The 22,240-nt window shown below is 33.7% G+C and overlaps 1 non-coding gene across 1 annotated transcript; it reads right to left on the reverse strand.

Moving 5' to 3' along the window:
* Positions 1-8,181: 8,181 nt before the first annotated feature.
* Positions 8,182-8,254, reverse strand: TRNAA-AGC (transfer RNA alanine (anticodon AGC)). The gene has a single exon. It is a non-coding gene; the product is annotated as a tRNA-Ala (tRNA).
* Between the last annotated feature and the right edge of the window lie 13,986 nt (positions 8,255-22,240).

Here is a 22,240-nt window from a genome sequence, read left to right on the forward strand (position 1 = left end):
TTGTGGTCCAACCACCAAACCAAACCCCTCTCGGGCCAATGAGAGGGTGGGCCCCTTATTCAAGACTTGGAGTCAGTACTTGAGGGAACAACCTCTCTATTATCCCTAAAAGCGGGTAGGAGTGAATTTCATCTTACACTCTATGTCCCCAACTATTCACCAGTCTTACCCCTGAAATGGGAGACTTATTGAGTCGGCAAACACGGGCCACTCTCACCCATGCAAATCTAAGGATAATTCCGAATAAATAGGAGTTCATAGTTAGCTTAGGATTAAGATCGAGTTACCTAGGTCATCGAATGAAAAAATTAGTCTCAACAATAAACGACATTATAAAGTTGTGAGTGGTTTTCTTCATGGTCCGATCTTATGCAATACTCATTGCATAGGACGCCCCCACTCACATGTCTCCACATGTACAATTTAGTGATCACATTGTTTATATCATATACAAAAGTGGGCCGCATCCATAGTGTCCCTAGAATAAGGTACTCAACCTTATCCCTGTACTATAGATCATTTTGACTATATACTTGAACTTGAAGCACTCTGATGTATCTACATATAGTTCAAGTAATCATACAATAGCTAGAGTGTTCTTAGTTTATTGGATTTGACTATATACTTGAACTTCATCCACTCTGGTGTATCTACATATAGTTCAAGTAATCATACTATAGCTCGAGTGTTCTTAGTTTATTGGATTTAGATTAATCATTGTAACATTCACTTTATTCAATAAATTCAAACTATGAGTTTTAGGACATAAAACCCAACAAATACAATCAATTCTACTGATTGATCATTAATAAAAGAAGACTAATGGAGATGCGGGTAAAAGAAGACTAATGAAGATGTGGGCAATCGATCCCCGTACCTCTCGCATGCAAAGAGAGCACTACCATCTTAGCTACATCCTCACAATTGTTACATCACAAAACTCATACGTCCCGTCATCAATAATAGTGAAAATGCAAAACTAAATAGTGAAAATGAAAAACTATCTCTCCTCATTATGTCATAAATAAGAAAAAGTTGAAAAGAATAATATATTTAACAATTGATAGTATTCTTTGGAGATGCATGGTAACGATCCCTGCACCTCTCGCATGCAAAATAATTGCTCTACCATCTGGGGTACATCCCCACAATTATCCGGGCTCATTATGTCGTAAATAAGAAAAAATTGAAAAGAAATAATATATTGTGATTTTTCTTTTCTTCAATTTTGTACAATTTGTCCGAAAGTGTCATTTTTCTCCACATTTTTAACACTTTATGTTTGATTTGTTTGGAGAATTTTCTCGATCCCTTTATTTTGATCGCCCATGTTTGTTTGGGCTCTTTGATTTACTTCTTTCCCTTCGATCAACACTGAGAGTATTGCCAGATGAATCTCTAATTTCCCATTTGGGAATACTTTTACCGACATCTCGAATTTCATCAAACTTAAGTTTATTAGATTCTCGTGAACTGTTGATTGCAGCAACAACAGTATACCACGTCTCGGGTAAAGATGACATCAAAATTAAAGCTTTAATTTCATTTTTTAAACATAATTTCCACTGAGCTCAATTGACTGACAATCACGTTGAACTAATTTATATGATCTGCAACAAATCTACCTTCAGACATTTGTATATATTTGACAACATCTTCTTCATAGCCGACGAATTTTCGTACATATTCGACAACACCTTCAATAGGCCCGATGTCATCTTCTCTTTGATGATGTTGAACGTCGTGTTTCTGGACAGCATCAACCAGATCAACCGTAAGGTGTTACGATCCTTGAGTTTCCACTCCTCCGCGGTTATGGTATCCGGCTTCACCCCCAAAAGGGGTTTCTAAAGATTTTTATGGTACATATAATCTTCAATCTACATCTTCTAGAAATTGATATCGAATCCATCAAACTTTTCAATTATTATCTTTGAACTTTCCATCCTCACAGATCGCGGTGAATCTCGCCTCGCTCTGATGCCCATTATTAGGTTCACACAACAACGCACACACTCGATCTAAATGAACACAAAAAACATGATAGAGAAAATGTAAGGAGATATATTGACTAAAAGTTTTGTATTAATGAAGTAGGCAAAGAGAGGGTATGAAGAATGAGAAATGTACATTTTGAAAGCATCGACTAATGGGTATATATATAATTTCAATTTATTATATATATAGATTTAACAGATATAACCGCCTACTATATATAAATATTTAGTATATATATTTATATATATTAGGCAAATGGATCGCCTACTCTATCAGATTTTTACTGCAAATAGTCAGCCTCCATATCCAACATTCGAGAGCCCAAATAGTTAGTTTTCTAAGAGAGTTTAAAGAAAAATAAGCAAATGGAGGCTCGAAACGTTGGAACCCATCTGTTTACTTTATGTAAACGTTTTAAGTTTCAAATTTAGAACTTTGCGTCCAAAATTCTTCATCTAGAGATTGATTCATTAAGAGCCCAAATAGTTAGTTTTTCTAGGAGAGTTTAAAGAAAAATAAGCAAATGGAGGCTCGGAACATTGGAACCCATCTGTTTACTTTCTGTAAACATTTTAAGTTTCAAATTTAGAACTGTGAGTACAAAATTCTTCATCTAGAGATTGATTCGTTTAATGGGTCTTATACAATTAGCTATAAGGTATGTTACGTTTAATGGGTCTTACACAATTAGCTGTAGGGTAAGTACACAGTTGAAAAAGATTATCATCAGCTTATCTGGTACGGCTACTAAGGTATGTTAAGGTATGTTTATTTGATACATACGTTTAATGGGTCTTATACAATTAGCTATAAGGTATGTTACGTTTAATAGGTCTTACACAATTAGCTGTAGGGTAAGTTAATAAACACAGTTGAAAACACAATTAGCTGTAGGGTAAGTTAATAAACACAGTTGAAAAAGATTATCATCAGCTTATCTGCTACGGCTACTAAGTTAATGAACACAGTTGAAAAAGATTATCATCAGCTTATCAGCTTATCTCCTCCGCGGTTATGGTATCCCGCTCTTCTTTGGTGGCAATCTTATCTCCAGGAGTTCAAGGAAATAATCGACTGTTTCTCGCAAGGCGGTTGCTTATGCCACTGCCAAATTAACCTGGATCCAAGTCCTCTTGCGTGAGCTTGGGATTTCGCAAGCACGATCGCCTAGCCTGGCGTGACAACATATTAGTGCCACCTATCTGTCCTTGATCGCCTATAGCATGTGGCATGACAACATTGGTGCCACCTATCTGTCCCCCAATCCAATCTTTCATTGTCCAGATTAGATAATCTATTGATTTATCCTTTGTTACAGATCTATAAATACATTGAGGTCTTGACCGGCCATTCAACATATTACACCATTAATATGTAATCATAAGGAAGAGTATTTATTAAAGCACTAGGTTGCTCGCCTTAATTTTTGTTTCCTAAGATGGTAAGTAAGACATGTTAATATTGAATATTAGTAATATTGAATTATTCTAATATTCAAGGAGTTATCAAATAAACCAACAACCCAACAAAGAAACCAACAAACTATTTAATTTGATATAATTGTGAACTCAAGACCTCTCGCACCCGAAATAAGAATCATACCACTAAACCAAATGCCTTTGACGTGGATCAATCATTTTTAGTTGCTAGTCCATGTATTTTGTGTGCCTCAAGATTTGAAATTTATCCATGTATTTTTTTTTTTTTTTGTGCTTTAGAACCTACTATTATTGCCACGTTAATTTCACATTGTCCATCACATAATAGAATTTGTTCTTCAAATCAATTGGATGTAGTTCAATTAATATTATTAAGAAATATTGACATAAATAAAGTTCATATCCTATAATTCCTACCGTGTATCTTTGCGATTATGAATGACCCAACTCAAATTATTTTGGTTGAAGTTGCATTGCCACTAGAGCATATGCATTCCGTTGCATTGCCACTAGAGCATATGCATTCCTTTGGGATAGATAAATTTCACCACAAACTAAGTTTTTGAAAACACTTTTATTTTATATTTATTTTTTAATTTTTAATTTATTAATTTTTTTAGTTTTTAATTTTAGTTGTCAAAACCTAGATATGTCAAAACTACTTCTTTGCTACCCTTTAACAATATTTATATGCTTTTAAGTTTATTTAGTTTCTTTTTATTACTAAGTTTACTTCTATTTCATGTTTAAAAAAAATGTGCTAGTAAACATAATTAATAAACCCAGTTGCTTAATATATTTTAAATACTTACTCCATTTGTATTTACTTCATTTTAAATAAAAGTTTACCGTAATTAATAAACCCATGTGTTTAATACATTCTCCGAAAAAACAAATTTGTTTGTATTAAGATAATTACAATGAATAGGAAGAGAAGAAATCTCGAAAATAAGTAGAAGGTTGAGAATTTTCACTCAACCACGCAATCAAACTTGATAGACTCATGTGCAATTCTACCGGAAACGCAATTCTACCCCCAACAATTGCTTGAAACTAAGAAATGAGAGAGATAATGCTGATTTTTAAGGGGAACATCTGAACTTCAGAGATCAATTTCATTCCTCTAAAATCTGATTTGTAGATAATAATTTGAGGATATATATAGTCTCCCCACAAAAGAAGTTAGTGGTCTGGATTTAATCTCAATCCACTTGAATCTCCACCAATGACCAGGTCAATTTGACCATTACATACTTTATGAATTAAAAATAAATAAAGTTTTCTAACAACTCATCTAATGAGGCTTGCAACTTCATCTTCACTTCAACTGTGTAAATATTCACTTCTAAAGCTCCAAATGGTTCTTTCTCAATCGAATAAGCTTGTAACACATGAAATGAGAGTTGAACAAAGCCTATCCAATTTTATAGATGAAGAATAAATGCTTGTTGAATCTTCTTGGCGGTCTAGTTGGAACATTTGGATCACTGTGATCCTTATCATCTTCGCCCTCTTCAAAAGGATTCGTCCTCGAATCAGAAAAATCATCACCTACATCAAAAGGACTCAAGTCAACAACATTAAAAATTGAAAGTAGAATGTGTTGAAAATTCTCCAGGAAGATCATTTTATATGCATTGTTATTAATTACTTTAAGGACTTGATTAGGGTTATCCCCTCTTGGATGTAACTTTTTCTTCCTTTAAGATGGAAATCGCTCCTTGCGAAAATGTATCCAAACCCAGTTATCGGGTTGAAAAATCATTTCCTTCCATCCTTTGTTAATTCTTTAAGCAACTTTGAAATTTTGTTTCTCAATTGTCTCGTTCACCTCTTTATGGAATGTTTTGATCAGACCTTAATTATGGTTGCTTTACTCACAAAAATATTTAATTCTTAAAATAACTTTTTGTTTCTCAATTGTCTCCTTTCACCTGTTTATGCAATGTTTTGATCAAATCTGCCTTACTTGTGGTTGCTTTACTCAAAAAATATTAGAATGAATAGGAAGCAAATCAAGAGGAGTAAGTGGATTAAATCCATAAATATCTTCAAAAGGAGAACAATGAGTAGTACTATGAATTGCTCTAAAGGAGAACGATACTATGAATTGCTCTATTATATGCCATCTCACAAATGGCAAACATTCGTCTCAAGACTTAATATTCTTAGAAATAATAGGCAGATTAAATCCATAAATATTTTCAGAAGGAGAACAAATGAGTGGTACTATGAATTTCTTTAAAGGAGAACGGTACTATGAATTCCTCGGTTATATGTCATCTCTACAAATGACAAACATTAGTCCCAAGACTTAATATATTCTTAGAAATAATAGGCAATAATCCAATTTATCCTGCACCATACTTCTCAAAAGTGACTTAAAAATTTAACTATCCCTATCTTTTTTGCGAGTAGCAAACCACATTTAAAGGTGTATACAGCCCATATAAAATATCTATCCCATTAAGGCACCACCATATTATAGAGCATTTAGGAATACAGAGCGGGGTGTTCAAGGTATCGATCCCTGTACCATCGCATGCAAACAGAGCACAGTACCATCTTAGCTACATTTCCACAATTCTTGCATAACAAAACCCAAAACTGTGCGTCGTGAAAATGAAAAAATATTTCTGATCGTTATGTTAAAAATAAGGAAAGATTGAATAGAAATAAAATATTAATAACTAATAGTTTCTTTAGGAGATGCACTCTACCATCTTAGCTTAATCCCCATAATTCTTACCTAACAAAACCCAAAACCCAAAACTGCAGGTCATGAATAATAGTGAAAATGAAAAAATATTTCTGCTCATTAGGTAAAAAATAAGGAAAAATTGAATAGAATAAAATATTGAAAATGAAAACTATCCCTTCTCATTATATCATAAATAAGAAAAATTTGAAATAGAAATAGAATATTTGGTAGTAGGATTCCTTTGGAGATGCAGGGTATCGCACCGTACTTCTCACATGCGAAGCTAGCGCTCTACCATCTGACCTACATCCCCACAATTCTTACGTCATCAAATCCTAAACCTACTATCACCAATAATAGTGAAAATAAAAAAATATCTATGCTCAATATATCAAAATAAGAAAAGATTGAATAGAAATAAAACCATTTGAGCTACATCCCAAGCAAAAAATATCTCTGCTCATTATGTCATAAATAAGGAAATATATTTTCTTCTAGAGATGCAAATATGCAAAGTAACGATCCCTATACCTCTTGCATGCTAAGCGAACGCTCTACCATCTAAGCTACATCCCCACAACTCTTATATCACAAAACTCTAAATTTTCTCTCATAAATAATAGTGAAAATGAAGAAATATTTAACGAATAGATTCTTTCGGAGATAAGAGGTATTGATCGCCATACCTCTCGCATGCTAAGCGAGTACTCTACCATCTGAGCTACATTCACACGATTCTTACATCACAAAACCCTAAATGTCTCGTCATCAATAAGAGTGAAAATAAAAAACTATCTCTGCACATTATGTCATAAATAAAAATAAATTGAAAATAATTAATATATTTAATAATTTATAGTTATCCTTTAGAGATGCCGTACCAGTCCCAGTCCCCATCTTGCAAAGCAAGTGCTCTACCATCTAAGCTACATCCCCATGATTCAAATGAGGTATCAATCCCCATACCTCGCGAGCGCTCTACGAGCTACATCCCCACATTAGTTGCACCACAAAATCCTAAATTTTCTGTCTTTAGTAATAGTGAAAATGAAGAAATATTTAATAATAGATAAGTCCCAGTCCCCATCTTGCAAAGCAAGTGCTCTACCATCTAAGCTACATCCCCATGATTCAAATGAGGTATCAATCCCCATACCTCGCGAGCGCTCTACGAGCTACATCCCCACATTACTTGCACCACAAAATCCTAAATTTTCTGTCTTTAGTAATAGTGAAAATGAAGAAATATTTAATAATAGATAGTTTTATTTTGGAGATGCGGGGTATCGATCCCTATACTTCTCGCATGCAGAGCGAGCGCTCTACCACCTGAGCTACATCCCCAAGATTCTTACGACATAAAACCCTAAACGTCTTATCATCAATAATAGTGAAAATGATAAAATATCGCTACTCATTAATCCTTTAGAGATGCGAGTATGGATCCCCATACTTCTCACATGCTAAGAAAGCGATCTAAAATCTAATCTACATTCTCAGGATCCCCATGATAAGAAAGCGATCTAAAATCTAATCTACATTCTCAGGATCCCCATACTTCTCACATGCTAAGATCTAAAATCTAATCTACATTCTCAGGATCCCCATACTTCTCACATGCTAAGAAAGCGATCTAAAATCTAATCTACATTCTGATGATTCTGATTCTTACATCAGAAAACCCTAAACGTCCCGTCATCAATAATAGTGAAAATGAAAAAATATCTCCGCTCATGATGTCATAAATAAGGAAAGATTGAATAGAGTTTCTTAATCTAATCTACATTCTGATGATTCTGATTCTTACATCAGAAAACCTTAAACGTCCCGTCATCAATAATAGTGAAAATGAAAAATAACTCGGCTCATGATGTCATAAATAAGGAAAGATTGAATAGAGTTTCTTAATCTAATCTACATTATGATGATTCTGATTCTTACATCAGAAAACCCTAAACGTCCCGTCATCAATAATAGTGAAAATGAAAAAACTAATTCGGCTCATGATGTCATAAATAAGGAAAGATTGAATAGAGTTTCTTTTGGAGATGCGGGGTATCGATCCCCGTACCTCTCGCATGCTAAGCGAGCGCTCTACCATCTGAGCTACATCCCCGGAATTCTTGCATCACAAAACCCTAAATTTTCCATCATCAATAATAGTGAAAATGAAGAAATATCGCTACTTAACATGTCATGAATAAGGAAAACTTAAAAGAAATAACATTTTTAATAATAAATAGTTTTGTTTTGGAGATGTAGGGTATCAATCCCCATACCTCTCGCATGCAAAGCAAGCGCTCTACCATCTGAGCTACATCCCCACGATTCTTATATCACAAAACCCTAAACGTCTCGTCATCAATAATAGTGAAAATGAAAAACTATACCTGCTCATTATATCGTAAATATGAAAATTTTGAAAAGAAATAATATATTTAATAATTCATTCATTTGGAGATGCAAGGTATTGATCCCCGTACTACCCACATGAGAAGCAAGTGCTCTACCATTTGATCTACATCCGCACAACTCTTACATTGGAAAATAATAAACGTCCGGTCATCAATAATTGTGTAAATAAAAAAATATCTCGGCTCATTATGTCATAAATAAAGAAAGATTGAATAGAAATAAAATATGAATAACAAATAGTTTCTTTTGAAGATGCAGGGTATAGATCCCCGTACCTTTCGCATGCTATGCAGGCGCTCTACCATCTGGCTAAATACCCACAACTCTTAAATCACAAAACCCTAAATTTTCCGTCATCAATAATAGTGAAAATGAAGAAATATCGCTACTCTACATGTCAGGAATAAGGGAAAATTGAATGTAAAAAATATTGACATAAATAAAGTTCATATCCTATAATTCCTACCTTGTACCGGTAAGATTATGAATGACCAAGCTCAAATTATTTTGGTTGAAGCTGCATTGCCACTAAAGCATATGCATTCCTTTGGGATAGATATTGAAACAATACATTTGAATTTTAAGCAAAATTTCACCACAAACTAAGTTTTTGAAAACAACTTTTATGTTATATATATTTTTTAATTTTTTTAATTTTTTAATTTTTTAATTTTTTAATTTTAGTTTTCAAAACCTACATTGATATGTCAAAACTACTTCTTTGCTATCCTTTAACAATATTTATATTGTAAAATGGGATCAACTTCTTTAAGTTTATGTAGTTTCTTTTTACGGATATGTTTACTTCTATCTCATATTAAAAAAAATGTTCTAGTAAACATATTTCCTCTTTTATTGGTATATATACTTACTCTATTTGTATTTACTTCCTTTTAAATAAAAGTTCACAGTAATTAATAAACCCATGTGTTTAATACATTCCCTAAAAGACAAACTTGTTTGTATTAGAATAAATTACAATGAATAGGAAGAGAATAAATCCCAAAAATAAGTAGAAGGTTGAGAATTTCACTCAACCACACAATCTAACTTGATAGACTCATGTGCAATTCTACCCCCAACAATTGGTTGAAACTTAGAAATGGTAGAGATAATGCTCGAATTTTTAAGGGAAACTTCTAAACTCGAGAGATCAATTTTATTCCTCTAAAATCTAATTTTCACATAATAATTGCTTGAAACTTAGAAATGGTAGGGAGGAGAACTTCTAAACTTGAGAGATCAATTTCATTCCTCTTAAATCTAATTTTTACATAATAACTTGAGGACAGGAGGATATTTATAGTCTCCCGACAAAAGAAGTTAGTGACCTCGATTTAATCTCAATAATAGTGAAACTTAGAAATGGTAGAGATAATGCTCGAATTTTTAAGGGGAACTTCTAAACTTGAGAGATCAATTTCATTCCTCTGGAATCTAATTTTTACATAATAATAATTTGAGGACATTAGGATATTTATAGTCTCCCCACCAAAGAAGTTAGTGGCCTGGATTTAATTTCAATAATAATGAAAATGAAGAAATATTGCTACTCAACATGTCATGACATGAATGAGGGAAAATTGAAAGTAAAAAATATATTTAATAATAGATAGTTTTATTTTAGAGATGTAAGGTATCAATCCCTATACCTCTCGCATACAAAGCAAGCGCTTTACCATCTGAGCTACGTACCCACAATTCTTATGTTACAAAACCCTAAACATCTCGTCCTTAATAATAGTGAAAATGAAAAACTATCTCTGCTCATCATGTAGTAAATATGAAAATTTTGAAAAGAAATAATATATTTAATAATCGATTCATTTGGAGAAGGAAGGTATCAATCCCGTACTTCCAACATGGGAAGCTCTACCATCTGAGCTACATCCCCACGATTCTTACATTATAAACCCCTAAATGACCCGTCATCAATAATTGTGAAAATGAAAAAAATATCTCCGCTTATTATGTCATAAATAAGGAAAGATTGAACAGAAATAAAATATTAATAATAAAAACCAAATAGTTTCTTTTGGAGATGCGGGTGCGCGCTCTACCATCTGAGCTACATTCCCACAATACTTGCACCACAAAACCCTAGTAATATCGCTACTCAACATGTCATGACTAAGGAAAAATTCAAAAGAAATTACATATTTAATAATAAATTATTTTGGAGAAGAAGGGTATCGATCCACATACCTCTCACATGCAAAGCAAACACTCTACCATCAGAGCTACATCCCAACAATTCTCATGTCACAAAATCCTAAATGTCTCGTCATCAATAATAGGTCCAAAATGGTAGAAAATTAGGTATAATTTATGAATCACTTCGACATAGAATGCATTGATATTATTATTTGGATTATCATTCACATTCACAATTTCATGGGAATGTATGTATTTAACGTGTGTCATTTTATTGTACTTATTTACTTCATTTTGGTGAGTATGCCTATCCAAATCTGAAGCAGGTCTTGTAGAGAGCTCTTTGTTCTTATTATGTTATTAAGACACATTCTACATCCAAGACTTCAGTTCAAGCGCATCGAGGACTTCATGTGTTTCATGCAATATGACAAAATACGACCTTAATACCTAGGCCCAAGGATTCATACATACATTTTAAGTGGCATAATAAGGGCATTTGGTCTAGTGGTATGATTCTCGCTTTGGGTGCGAGAGGTCTCAAGTTCGATTCTCGGAATGCCCCTTCAAGAGTAGCAACCTAAAGTCTTTCTTTACATCCCAATGCTTTATACTTGCCATCTTATGTAATAAAGAAAAAAAAAACAAAAATTAAGGCGAAGATGTTTAAGTTTTGATATCTCTTTTCTAATTCCTTTATGTCGACTTTGTTGCCCAACAATTGATGTAGAGAAGTTAAGAGGTATGTTTGAAAAGTAAATAATAGGAACAACAAGTTTATATAAATATGAATAAATATGAAGTTCTTTGATAAGAAAAGATTTAGATATAGGGGCATTTGAGGTTGCACCGTAAGTGAGGGTCGTACCACTAAACCAAATGCCTTTTCTTAAATACCCAATATTTTTTTTGCTTCTACTCAAATATATTTTTCTCTATGTGGTTGGACGGCTATAAAATGAAAAGTTGATGGTCTAATATTTTACTTGTAAGTAAGGCATTTTATATTGAATTGTTATAATATACGAGGATTATCAAATAAACCAACAGCCCAACAAAGGAAACAAACTAATCAATTTGGGTTGGATTGATTCGGTTTAGTTTATCAGTTTGTTTGATTTAATTCTTCTATTTTGCCTCTATGACAACAAAATAAAGTTGTATTGAATGGACCTTAGTTTCATTTATGACAAACTCATACGAAACATACTGGCATTAGTAGTACTAAGAGTTGGAATCTATAAGCATTTCATGAACTTAAGTGCAAACCATGCTTCTTTAAAGATGAGATGAACTTTAGTTAAGTAATGGGAACTTTAAATTACTTCATGTGGAGCTTCAATTACTCTATGCTAGTTACAATCTTTAGGATTGACTAATTGGACACAAGTTCATGGATTTAGGGAAATTTTTGTGCAATTATCAACTACAACTTATGTTTCCAAATTTTTAGGTCATAATTTAGGTAGTTGGTGTTATGAGTCGTAAACTTGTTTTTTACATAATATGGTAGTTGAACTGTCATTCCGATGAGATGGACAAAGAAATTGTCTTTGAAATGACTAATAGACCTAGGTTCATCGTTGTTGTCTTCTAACTGTGATTTTGCAAAAAGCTTAACTAATATAAACTATTATCCGACAAGATCTTTAAGTTAAATCAAGAATATACCCTACACATCATTCAAGATGGCAATAAAATGGAGTTAAATTGAACCCACTTTAGTTTCGTGTTTGGTGTGTTCAAGATAAAGCATAATTGTATTTATGATATTGAGCTTGGGGTCTATAAGAATTTAATGATCATAAGAGAAATTCCAGTTTTATTAGAGGAGACCAAATTTATTTAAGGTACTAGGAATTCGACATGGCTTAAGAGTTGCGTGGGTGCTCATTTTATCCATGTTCTCCACTTCCTCCCATTTCCTCCTCTTCCTCCATCACATTCTTTATTTCTCTTCCCATTTCTCAATCTCCAACTCATTCTTTCTTCATCCCTAACCAATGCCGATTTGAATAAAGAAGGAGAAAAAGAAAGAGAGTGAAGGAAGTCGGAGAGTTATTACGGATAAATGGAGAAAAAAATTTCTTTAAAATAATAAACAGACCCAAGCTCATCGTTGTTGTTGTCGTTTACTTGTGATTTTGCAAAAAGCTTAACTAATATGAAATATCAAGGTAAATCAAGAATATATCCTGCACATCATTCAAGATGACAATAAAATGAAGTTCAATTAAACGCACTTTTAGTTTCCTGTTTGAAAGGTTCAAAGATGAAGCATAATTGTATTAATGATATTAAAGAGATTCATGTTTTATTAGAAGAGATCAACTTCATTTAAGGTACTAGGAGTTTAAACTACTTCCATTAATTTCAATCACTCTACCAAGATTACAAATTTAGGGTTGGCTAATTGGACATCAATTCTCTACCTTTAGGTTATAATTTAGGTAGTAACCATTATAATATTAATGAGCATAAGAGTTACAATTCTTTCATGGACTATATGTGTTATAGTTAAAAGCATATATATATATATATATATATATATATATATATATATATATATATATATTATATTATGTATGTTGAGGTCTGGATAAAGCACAAAGTAGCAAGGAACACCATTGTCAACTCTAGAACCACCCACAACTAATGATCGAGACCAATGCAAAATATTTTAGCATCCTTTGGCATCGAGATACAGGAAAGATGAACACCGTCAAATTGGAAGCTTTATCAGTCTTAAGAGTCACAATGAGAACTCTAATCAAGCTGGAGCCTTGGACTAGGCAAATCATTTGGTGATAGTTGAAATGGATGACTTTGACGTCGTGTTAGGGATGAACGTCCTACTGGAACACAAAGTCATTTACATGTCCCTAGCAAAATTCCTAGTAGTAACGGAGTCTAATCCGACGATCATTCAGAAAAACATCCATCAACCAAGAGGGGTGAAAATGATGTCGATACTACAGTTGAGAAAGAATCTTAGCCATGATGAATCTACGCTTGCTACTATTGTTGTAATTGAAAAGGGGAGCTCGAGTGAGTCAACCTCAATAGAAACCTTGTTGCCACTACATGAACACCACGATGCAAAACAAGAAGGTCAGATAATGGATTTATCCCAAACAGGAGAGATAAATCACAAGATTAGTTTTATGTTGCAATCGAGATCGCCTGCCACAAACAAATATCATGTGGCTGAGCTTGAGCTAGCTGAATTCTATGAAAAGCTAAATGACTTGTTAACTGTCGAGTTCATTAGACCCCCAAAGGCTCTTGTCAGTGATCACTCAAATGCTAGGCAAAGACACCAAGCCAACACCAATATTGGAGAAGGAAGACAAAAACAAGCCACTGAAGCAACACATATTCACATAGAAATACCAGACGGATGAAGAGAATGGTCAGTCAGAAGCGTCGACAACAATAATTTCAAGAAAAATAGAGAGTTCATATAAGTTAACGTTAGATCAACTTCGAGTTCAAAGCAACAAGAACCAAAGACGGGTGCAAAAATACTATGGACTAGTCGAAGTTATCCACAAGATTATCAAGACATCATATAGGATCCAATTGCTCTTATGGATGCGGACTAATCTTGTTGTCCACGTCAGTAACTTGAAACGTTATTATTCGGACCAAGAAGACATCAAGCAGAAGCAGGTGGTATGACGTCATGCAAAGAAGAAAAAATTTCATGTGAAGAAAGTAGGAAAGACACCAACAGAGAAGAAATGAAGAGTCAAACCGAGAAGTGATTTTCAATAGCATCTAGTAGATTGGAAGAGACTCCTCAACGAGAGACTGGGGCATTTCAAATGCTATTCAAGAATGGTTCCCTTCGGTTGTGGGCTGGATCTTCTGACTATTTACGTGAGTTGGGCTTGGAGCATGCATGTAGGTTGAAGAATGCTTCCCTTTGTATTTTTTTTTTTTTTTTTTTTTTTTTTTTTTTTACCAAACATCCATTTAAATTATTTCTTTATTCAATTTGATATAATTGTTGGGGCATTTCCAAGAATCAAACTCGATCCCTCTCGCACCCGAAGCAAGAATCATACCACTAGACCAAATGCCCTTGTAGTGGATCTTTTGACTATTTACGTGATCCTTATACGACTCACTGAAAATTTTGGTACCCTTCTCATTCCTATTCTCTATTACGCCTCTTCTCGCTCTCTGAAACTTCTTTAAATGTTATTGTTCACTGGTTATTTGGGCGCATCTTCCTTAAAAGGATTGTGACGACAGATGACCTAAGTAAAACTACTATTGGGAGATCAGTGCAATAGAGAATCTGTGCCCCTTAACATAACAAAGAGTTCCTAGAAAAAAATATCATAGAACAATTTGTGTGGGTCGAGGGTGTAATGCCTTTCACACCCGAAGCAAGAATCATACCACTAGACCAAATGCCCTTGTAGTGAATCTATAATTTTTAGTTGCTAGTCCATATATTTTATGCGCCTCTATATTTAAAATTTATCCACATGTTTTTGTGCTTTAGAACCTACTTGTGCCTTTAAGATTATGAATGACCCAGCTCAAAATTATTATGGTTGAAGCTACATTGCCACTAGCATATGTGCATTCCTTTCGGATTTACTTTGTCCCTTTCACAATTTTACTAGTCCCTTGCTACCATACCATTTAACAATATTTATAATATTTACTTCGTCCCTTTCACAATTTTACTAGTCTCTTGCTACCATACCATTTAACAATATTTATAATACGTTGAGCAACAATATTTATAATACGTTGAGCAACAATATTTATAATACGTTGAGCATTCGTTGCTACTATTTAACCGTACTTCGTCCCTTGCTACCATACCGTTGCTACTATTTAACCGTACTTCGTCCCTTGCTACCATACCGTTGCTACTATTTAACCGTACTTCGTCCCTTGCTACCATACCGTTGCTACTATTTCACCGTACTTCGTCCCTTGCTACCATACCATTTAACAATATTTATAACGGGATTGCTATCTCATGCTAGAAAAAACGTGCGAGTAAATTGATAACCGAAGTAATAAGAGAATTAAGGACAAGGGCATTCTAAGATGTGAACTCAGGACCTCTCACACCCTAAGTAAGAATAATACCACTAGACCAAATTTCCCTTCTTGAACATCTATCATTTTTAGCTCTCACTCGATATGATTTTTTTTCTCAAGTTTGAAATCTATATTTGTTGGGAATTGAGGGGCTAAAAGTTCTTATTATGTGTTACCTTTGGCATATTCACAATATCATTCATGGGAATGTATGTATTTAACATTTGTCATTTTAATGTGTGTTTATTTACTTAATAAATATCTTCAATTCTACAATTTCTTGAAGGGGCACATTTTGAGGATTGAACTCAAGACCTCTCGCACCCAATGCAAGAATCATACCACTAGACCAAATGACCTTGTTATGCCATTTGAAACGTATGTATGAAGCCTTGAGCCTAGATATTAAGGTCGTATTTTGTTGTATTGCAGGAAACACATGAAGTCCTCGATGAGAATATGTCGTGGAGAACAAAACAAGAACATAATAAGAACTTTTTTTTTTTTTTTTTTTCTTTGTTTCCTAAGATGGTAAGTATAAAGTCTTGGGATGTAAACAAAGACTTTTTAGTCTTTGTTGCCCAACAATTGGTGTACAGAAGTTAAGAGGTATGTTTGATAATAGGAACAAAAAGTTTATATTAATATGAAGTCCTTGGATAAGAAAGGATTTAGACATAGGGGCATTACAAGAATTGAACTCAAAACCTCTTGCACCCTAAGTGAGAATCATACCACCAAACAAAATATTTTTAGCTTCTAATCAAATATATTTTTCTCTGAGTGGTTGGACGGCTATAAAATGAAAAGTTGAATTCTTATAATATACCAAGGTTATCAAATAAACCGACAACCCAACAAAGGAAACAAACTAATCAATTTTGGTTGGATTAATTCAGTTTAGTTCATCAATTTGTTTGATTTAATTCTTCTATTTTGCCTCGTATACCAAGAAAATAAAGTTGTATTGAATGTATTTATGACAAACTCATATGAAACATACTGACATTAATAGTACTAAGAGTTGGAGTCTATAAGCATTTCATGAACTTAAGTGCAACTCATGCTTCTTTAAAAATGAGATAAACTTTAGTTAAGTGTCAGGAACTTTAAATTACTTCATGTGGGGCTTCAATTACTCTATGCTAGTTACAATCTTTATGATTGACTAATTGGACACGAGTTCATGGATTTAGAGAAATTTTTGTGTAATTATCAATTACAATTTATGTTTTCAAATTTTTAGGTCATAATTTAGGTAGTTGTTATTATGGGTCATAAACTTGTTTCTTTGCATAATATGGATTTAGTTGAACTATTATTACCGATGAGATGGACAAAGAAATTGTCTTTGAAATGACTAATAAACCTAGGTTCATCGTTGTTGTCTTTTAACTGGGATTTTGCAAAAAGCTTAACTAATATGAACTATCATGCCACAAGAACATTAAGGTAAATCAAGAATATACCCTACACATCATTCAATATTGGCAATAAAATGGAGTTAAACTGAACGCACTTGAGTTTCATGTTTGGCGTCTTAAGGATAAAGCATAATTGTATTAATGATATTAAGCTTGGAATCTATAAGAATTTAATGATCATAGAGAAATTCCTGTTTGATTAGAGGGGACCAACTTTATTTAAGCTACTAGGAGTTCAAATTGGCTTAAGAGTTGCGTGCGTGCTCATTTTATCCATGTTCTCCACTTCCTCCCATTTCCTCCTCTTCCTCCATCACATTCTTTATTTCTCTTCCCATTTCTCAATCTCCAACTCATCCTTTCTTTATCCCTAACTAATGTGGATATGAATAAAGAAGGAGAAAAGGAAAGAGAGTGAAGGAAGTCGGTATGGATTTAGCTTTGGAACTAGACATCGATGAGTGTGATCTAATGAACATCTATACAGGAAATTTAGTGACTTCGCTTTCGGCCAACCAGGTGAATGGTGTTACTATTAGCTTGGTTGGATGAATTGTATGAGGTATTAAGAACACGTGCTCCGTAGCCCCTCCACGTGTCACTTTGTGAGTGTTTGACATGGATTATGTTATGTTATGCTGTAATGCGAATTCAAATGAGGATTAATTTCTCAATTTTTTCATTTTGACCCATCTTTCCTAACTAGAGGTCAGTAAGATCCCTAATTAGAGTTCAATAAGGAGAAAAAAGAAAGAAAGGAAAAAAAATGAAGAAGAAGAAAATAAAGGGGAATTGTTTTGAAAGAGAGTTAGAGAGAAATTTTGTACAGTTTTTTTGAAGAAATTGGATTTGAATCAGGAACTGTCCATTATTTCTTTTTATGACTAATTATAAATAAAGAGAAAAATATATTTGTAGAGATAGATTAAACTCTAAATATTTTAATTTTATAGTATTTTCTTATTTTATATTAATTTACTTTTATTTTTATTTGTTTTCACTTTCAATTTTAGTTTCTATTTGAGTTTTGAACTCTAGCGACTCAAAAGTTTCTACTTAATTTAAGGTCGTTACTGTATACGTACCATAAATATTGAATGCGGAAGACTTCATTTAAATTCCATAAAACATAACCTTTAACTTAAAACACAGCCATGAACTTACGTGTTTCAAAAACATCTTTAAAACGACACAACAAAAGACCCGGAATAAAATAAATAAGCATTTAAGTTTAAAACATCTTATTCTATCCTAAGTCTAAGAAAATAAATACCACTATCCTATGCATGTGCCATGATCTCGAGTTGCGATGCCGTCGTCAGCCGTACCGAAATGTCTTGCCTTAACCTAAAAAATGTAGTAGCACATGGCTTGAGTATTTAAAGAAATACTCGGTAAGTGACCCCACTATTGGGGTTAAATGCAACAATCACATGCAATGAAATGATGGGACCTATCTTTCGTTTCATTTCGTTTTTCCTACGGTGCTATCCTAACGGGTAATCGTGGACGTGTACCATATACTCTACACACAGCCCATACGTGCGAGTATGGGCTCACCAGCTAGTTTGCACACCGCTGGGCCACTGTTCTTATCCGGTGGGCATACTCTGGGAGCCCCTTATGCCGGGACCCGTTAAAACTAGAACCGTCACGGCAGCGCTATGCAATGCATAATGATCGTTGTCCTGCAATTGGATGTACGCGTCCGTACCCTCGTGATGGGATGCCCCCCAGATGCATGAACACACATAATGCATGAGGTCCTCCTATTTATACATTTATCTTTAATGACCATAACCCCCCTGTTACGTTCTAGGCTTCATGTCATTCTCATTTTCATTTCACATTTCATACACATTTCTATCCGGGTTATGGTTCCAGACAATTTACCATGTTTCATGTCATACAATTCATGCTGTTCACATTCACATATTCCATACAAACATGCCATAATCATTCAAGGACCTCATATCGTTACATGCATTACACATCACATCAGACTAAAAGCATATATAGCATACATTTAAGTTCACATAACTACGTACTTAAGCACAATAATCTAGCATACAATGTATCATATCATAAACAAGTCATAACGTAAACACTTCATAGTCATATCGTTCTCTAACTTACCATAGCCTTAACGTTCTTATACCTATCACAGACATATCATTACGTAACATTACCTTAGTCATATCGTCATAAGAACGTACCCTAACGCTATCGTTCTATCAATCTATCACAAACCTATCCCTTTCTACCCATAACCTAACCGTATTCTTTCATCAATCTCTCCTATTCATAGCACTCCGGTATGTAACCTAACCTTAACGTTTCATGAACGTATCTTACTCCTATCGTTACATTTCGTTTTGTGCATCCTTCTCGTATCCTATCTCAAACATATCCTTGAGCACATCGTACCATAATTCTTAACCACATATTATAACATAACATAACATATAGGAAGCATATCAATCCACAGACAATTCACACATATCAATATATATGATACGTGCAGAACCACAGGGCACGTGTCAACATCAAATATAACAATGCCGATAGTAAGGTCACTTACTTGGCTAGCTTAAGTCGTTGTCACAAATATATCTTTAATGAAAGTTTAATTCCGTCATTTGAAATCCGAGTCAACCTATATGAGCTCATGACATCAGTTTCAAGTTTGAACTCTACAAAATTATTTCACTAATTTACATTGGTCATCGTAAAATTCTGATATTTCGTGTTAAGACAAAATTTAAAGGAGCTCACTGCCTTCTGATATTACCTGTTTTATGGTTAAATCGTGTGCAACAAATCTTTCCTCAATCTCCCTCCCTCCCTCTAATTGTTTTCATTTGTAAATAGGTTTTTCAATTGTGTAAACAGATATTACTGGCCAATTGTAAGTTGATTGTTTGGTTACGATCTTCTAGTTTATAGATCTGCCAACTAAAATTTTATTGAATCTAACCTTATAACCTTATTTTTTATAACTTAAAAGTCTAACAAAACCTAATCAATGGGATATCGGATTCCCATAAAAGAAAGGATCATTGCCAACATATTCTATAGCAAATGACCTAGACTAGACCTCTTCTACCGCATCAAGAGGAAATCCTGATCCATCCCGCATTTGAGAAAGTTTAGCTATGCCCAAAGCTCTTTCAAAGGAAAGCACAAAGACCGCTCATGGTAGTTGATTTTCTCACAAAATGAATATGAATAAGTAAGGCAAAAATAATTATGAGCAGTCAATTTCCTAAAATCCCATATTTGGGTTTGATAATCGAAGGAGTGCAAACTTTTTTTCATAAAAACTTCGACGAGGAAAGGCCATTAGTTTTCAAACTAGAAGATAGCTCAACCACAAGGAATTGGTATTACAGGACCTGTTAAAATATGAAAGAAGATTTGATCCTAAATTAATTTCTTATAACCATAACTATAAAAGAAAAGGAAATCTGAGATAGGATTTTACCGTAATAACAGACAAAAATCTCTAAATCTGCAATGTGTTGAAAGCCCATTTTACTTCTGCTAAAATCTGACGAGTGTTGTTTTTCTGTATTTTTTTTTTTTTTCCAGTTGGGGTAAGGATGGGTTGAGGAGAGATAATTGTGGGAAGGGATGAGAGGTTAGTGGAGAGAAGTGGAGAATTTTTTTTTTTTTTTTTTTAATTTTAATTTTAATTAATTAATTTATTATTATTATTATTTTAACTATTTTTATAATTATTTTTATTTGTTTATTTCTTTATTTATTTTTGGGCTATTACATGAACCCTCCAAATTTGGGTTGTGATAGATTAATATTAGACCAGTCGAATTTTAGATTATATAGATATTTCTTAGAATAAAGAGTCGTATATCTCTAATGACTTAGTTGGATGACACGTCTCGCCACGATCAAGTAAACAGTCTAACCCTATTTCGAAGTATATGATATGTTTTAAAACTTGAATGAATTTATTGTATGTTTTGAGTTTCGTGGTAGTTATAAAATGTTCTTGGACATTAAAGAGTGAATGTTAACCATATAAGACAATACTGGATCAAAGTTATAGTGTTTAGATATGGTGAGGAGGAAAAGAGTGGTAGTAAGATATCTAAATAGCCTTAGGACAATAGAGAGTTGTTACTACAGAGTGCGAGACATCTAACCAATGAAATTTTGGTACTAGAAATGATGAAACTGGAGATGGTTCCTAAACGTCTGTATGAACCATTTCCAATCGCACTTTCTATGGTTCTCTGGCAGCTTTTGTGAAGCTAACTCGTTTATATTTTTCCATAACGCAGCTCGCACAAACACTTATATCAATAGAATTTAGGCCTTCTAAAACTCCATTCACAGCCATCATCTCATTTTTTATAATCTCATATGTGCAAGTCTATTGACACTACTGTAAGGTGTATAAACATGATTGTTGTTGCTCAGAGTGCTTCCAATTCAAGTAGACTTTAATTGAAAGAACTCTTAGCAATAGCAACCATGTTTATACACCCTACAATGGGTGTATACGGTTCCAGATTTTGTGTCATGCTACCACCATGACACCCTTCACAATCTTCCCCAAACTCTTTCCAAACTCGGCTGCATAACCTGTGCTGTCCAATTGACCAATAGAGATCAGATTCTTCTTGAGATCAGGAATATATCTGACATCCTATAACGTCCACCCATTTCCTGCTAGAGTTTGTATGCAGACATCTCTCTTCCCTTCAATCTCCAACGTTTTGTTGTCGGCAAGATACACCTTCCCAAAATTTCCTTATTTGAAATGTTGAAACAATTCCTTACTTGAAGACAAATGAAACGATGCAACTGAATCTAAAATCTAGAATTCAGTTGGGCTATTCATGCTACGAATTAGAGCATCCTCCGTATCTTCTGCTGAATATATAGAATCAATGTCATTTTCAAATTTGTGATTTTTCTTTTCTTCAATTTTGTACAATCTGTCCGAAAGTGTCGTTTTTCTCCACAATTTCAACACTTTACGTTCGGTTTATTTGGAGATTTTTCTCGATTTC

Source organism: Cucurbita pepo, chromosome 3, assembly GCF_057944985.1.
Source record: "Cucurbita pepo subsp. pepo isolate OVF chromosome 3, ASM5794498v1, whole genome shotgun sequence".
NCBI classification, from domain to species: Eukaryota; Viridiplantae; Streptophyta; class Magnoliopsida; order Cucurbitales; family Cucurbitaceae; genus Cucurbita; species Cucurbita pepo.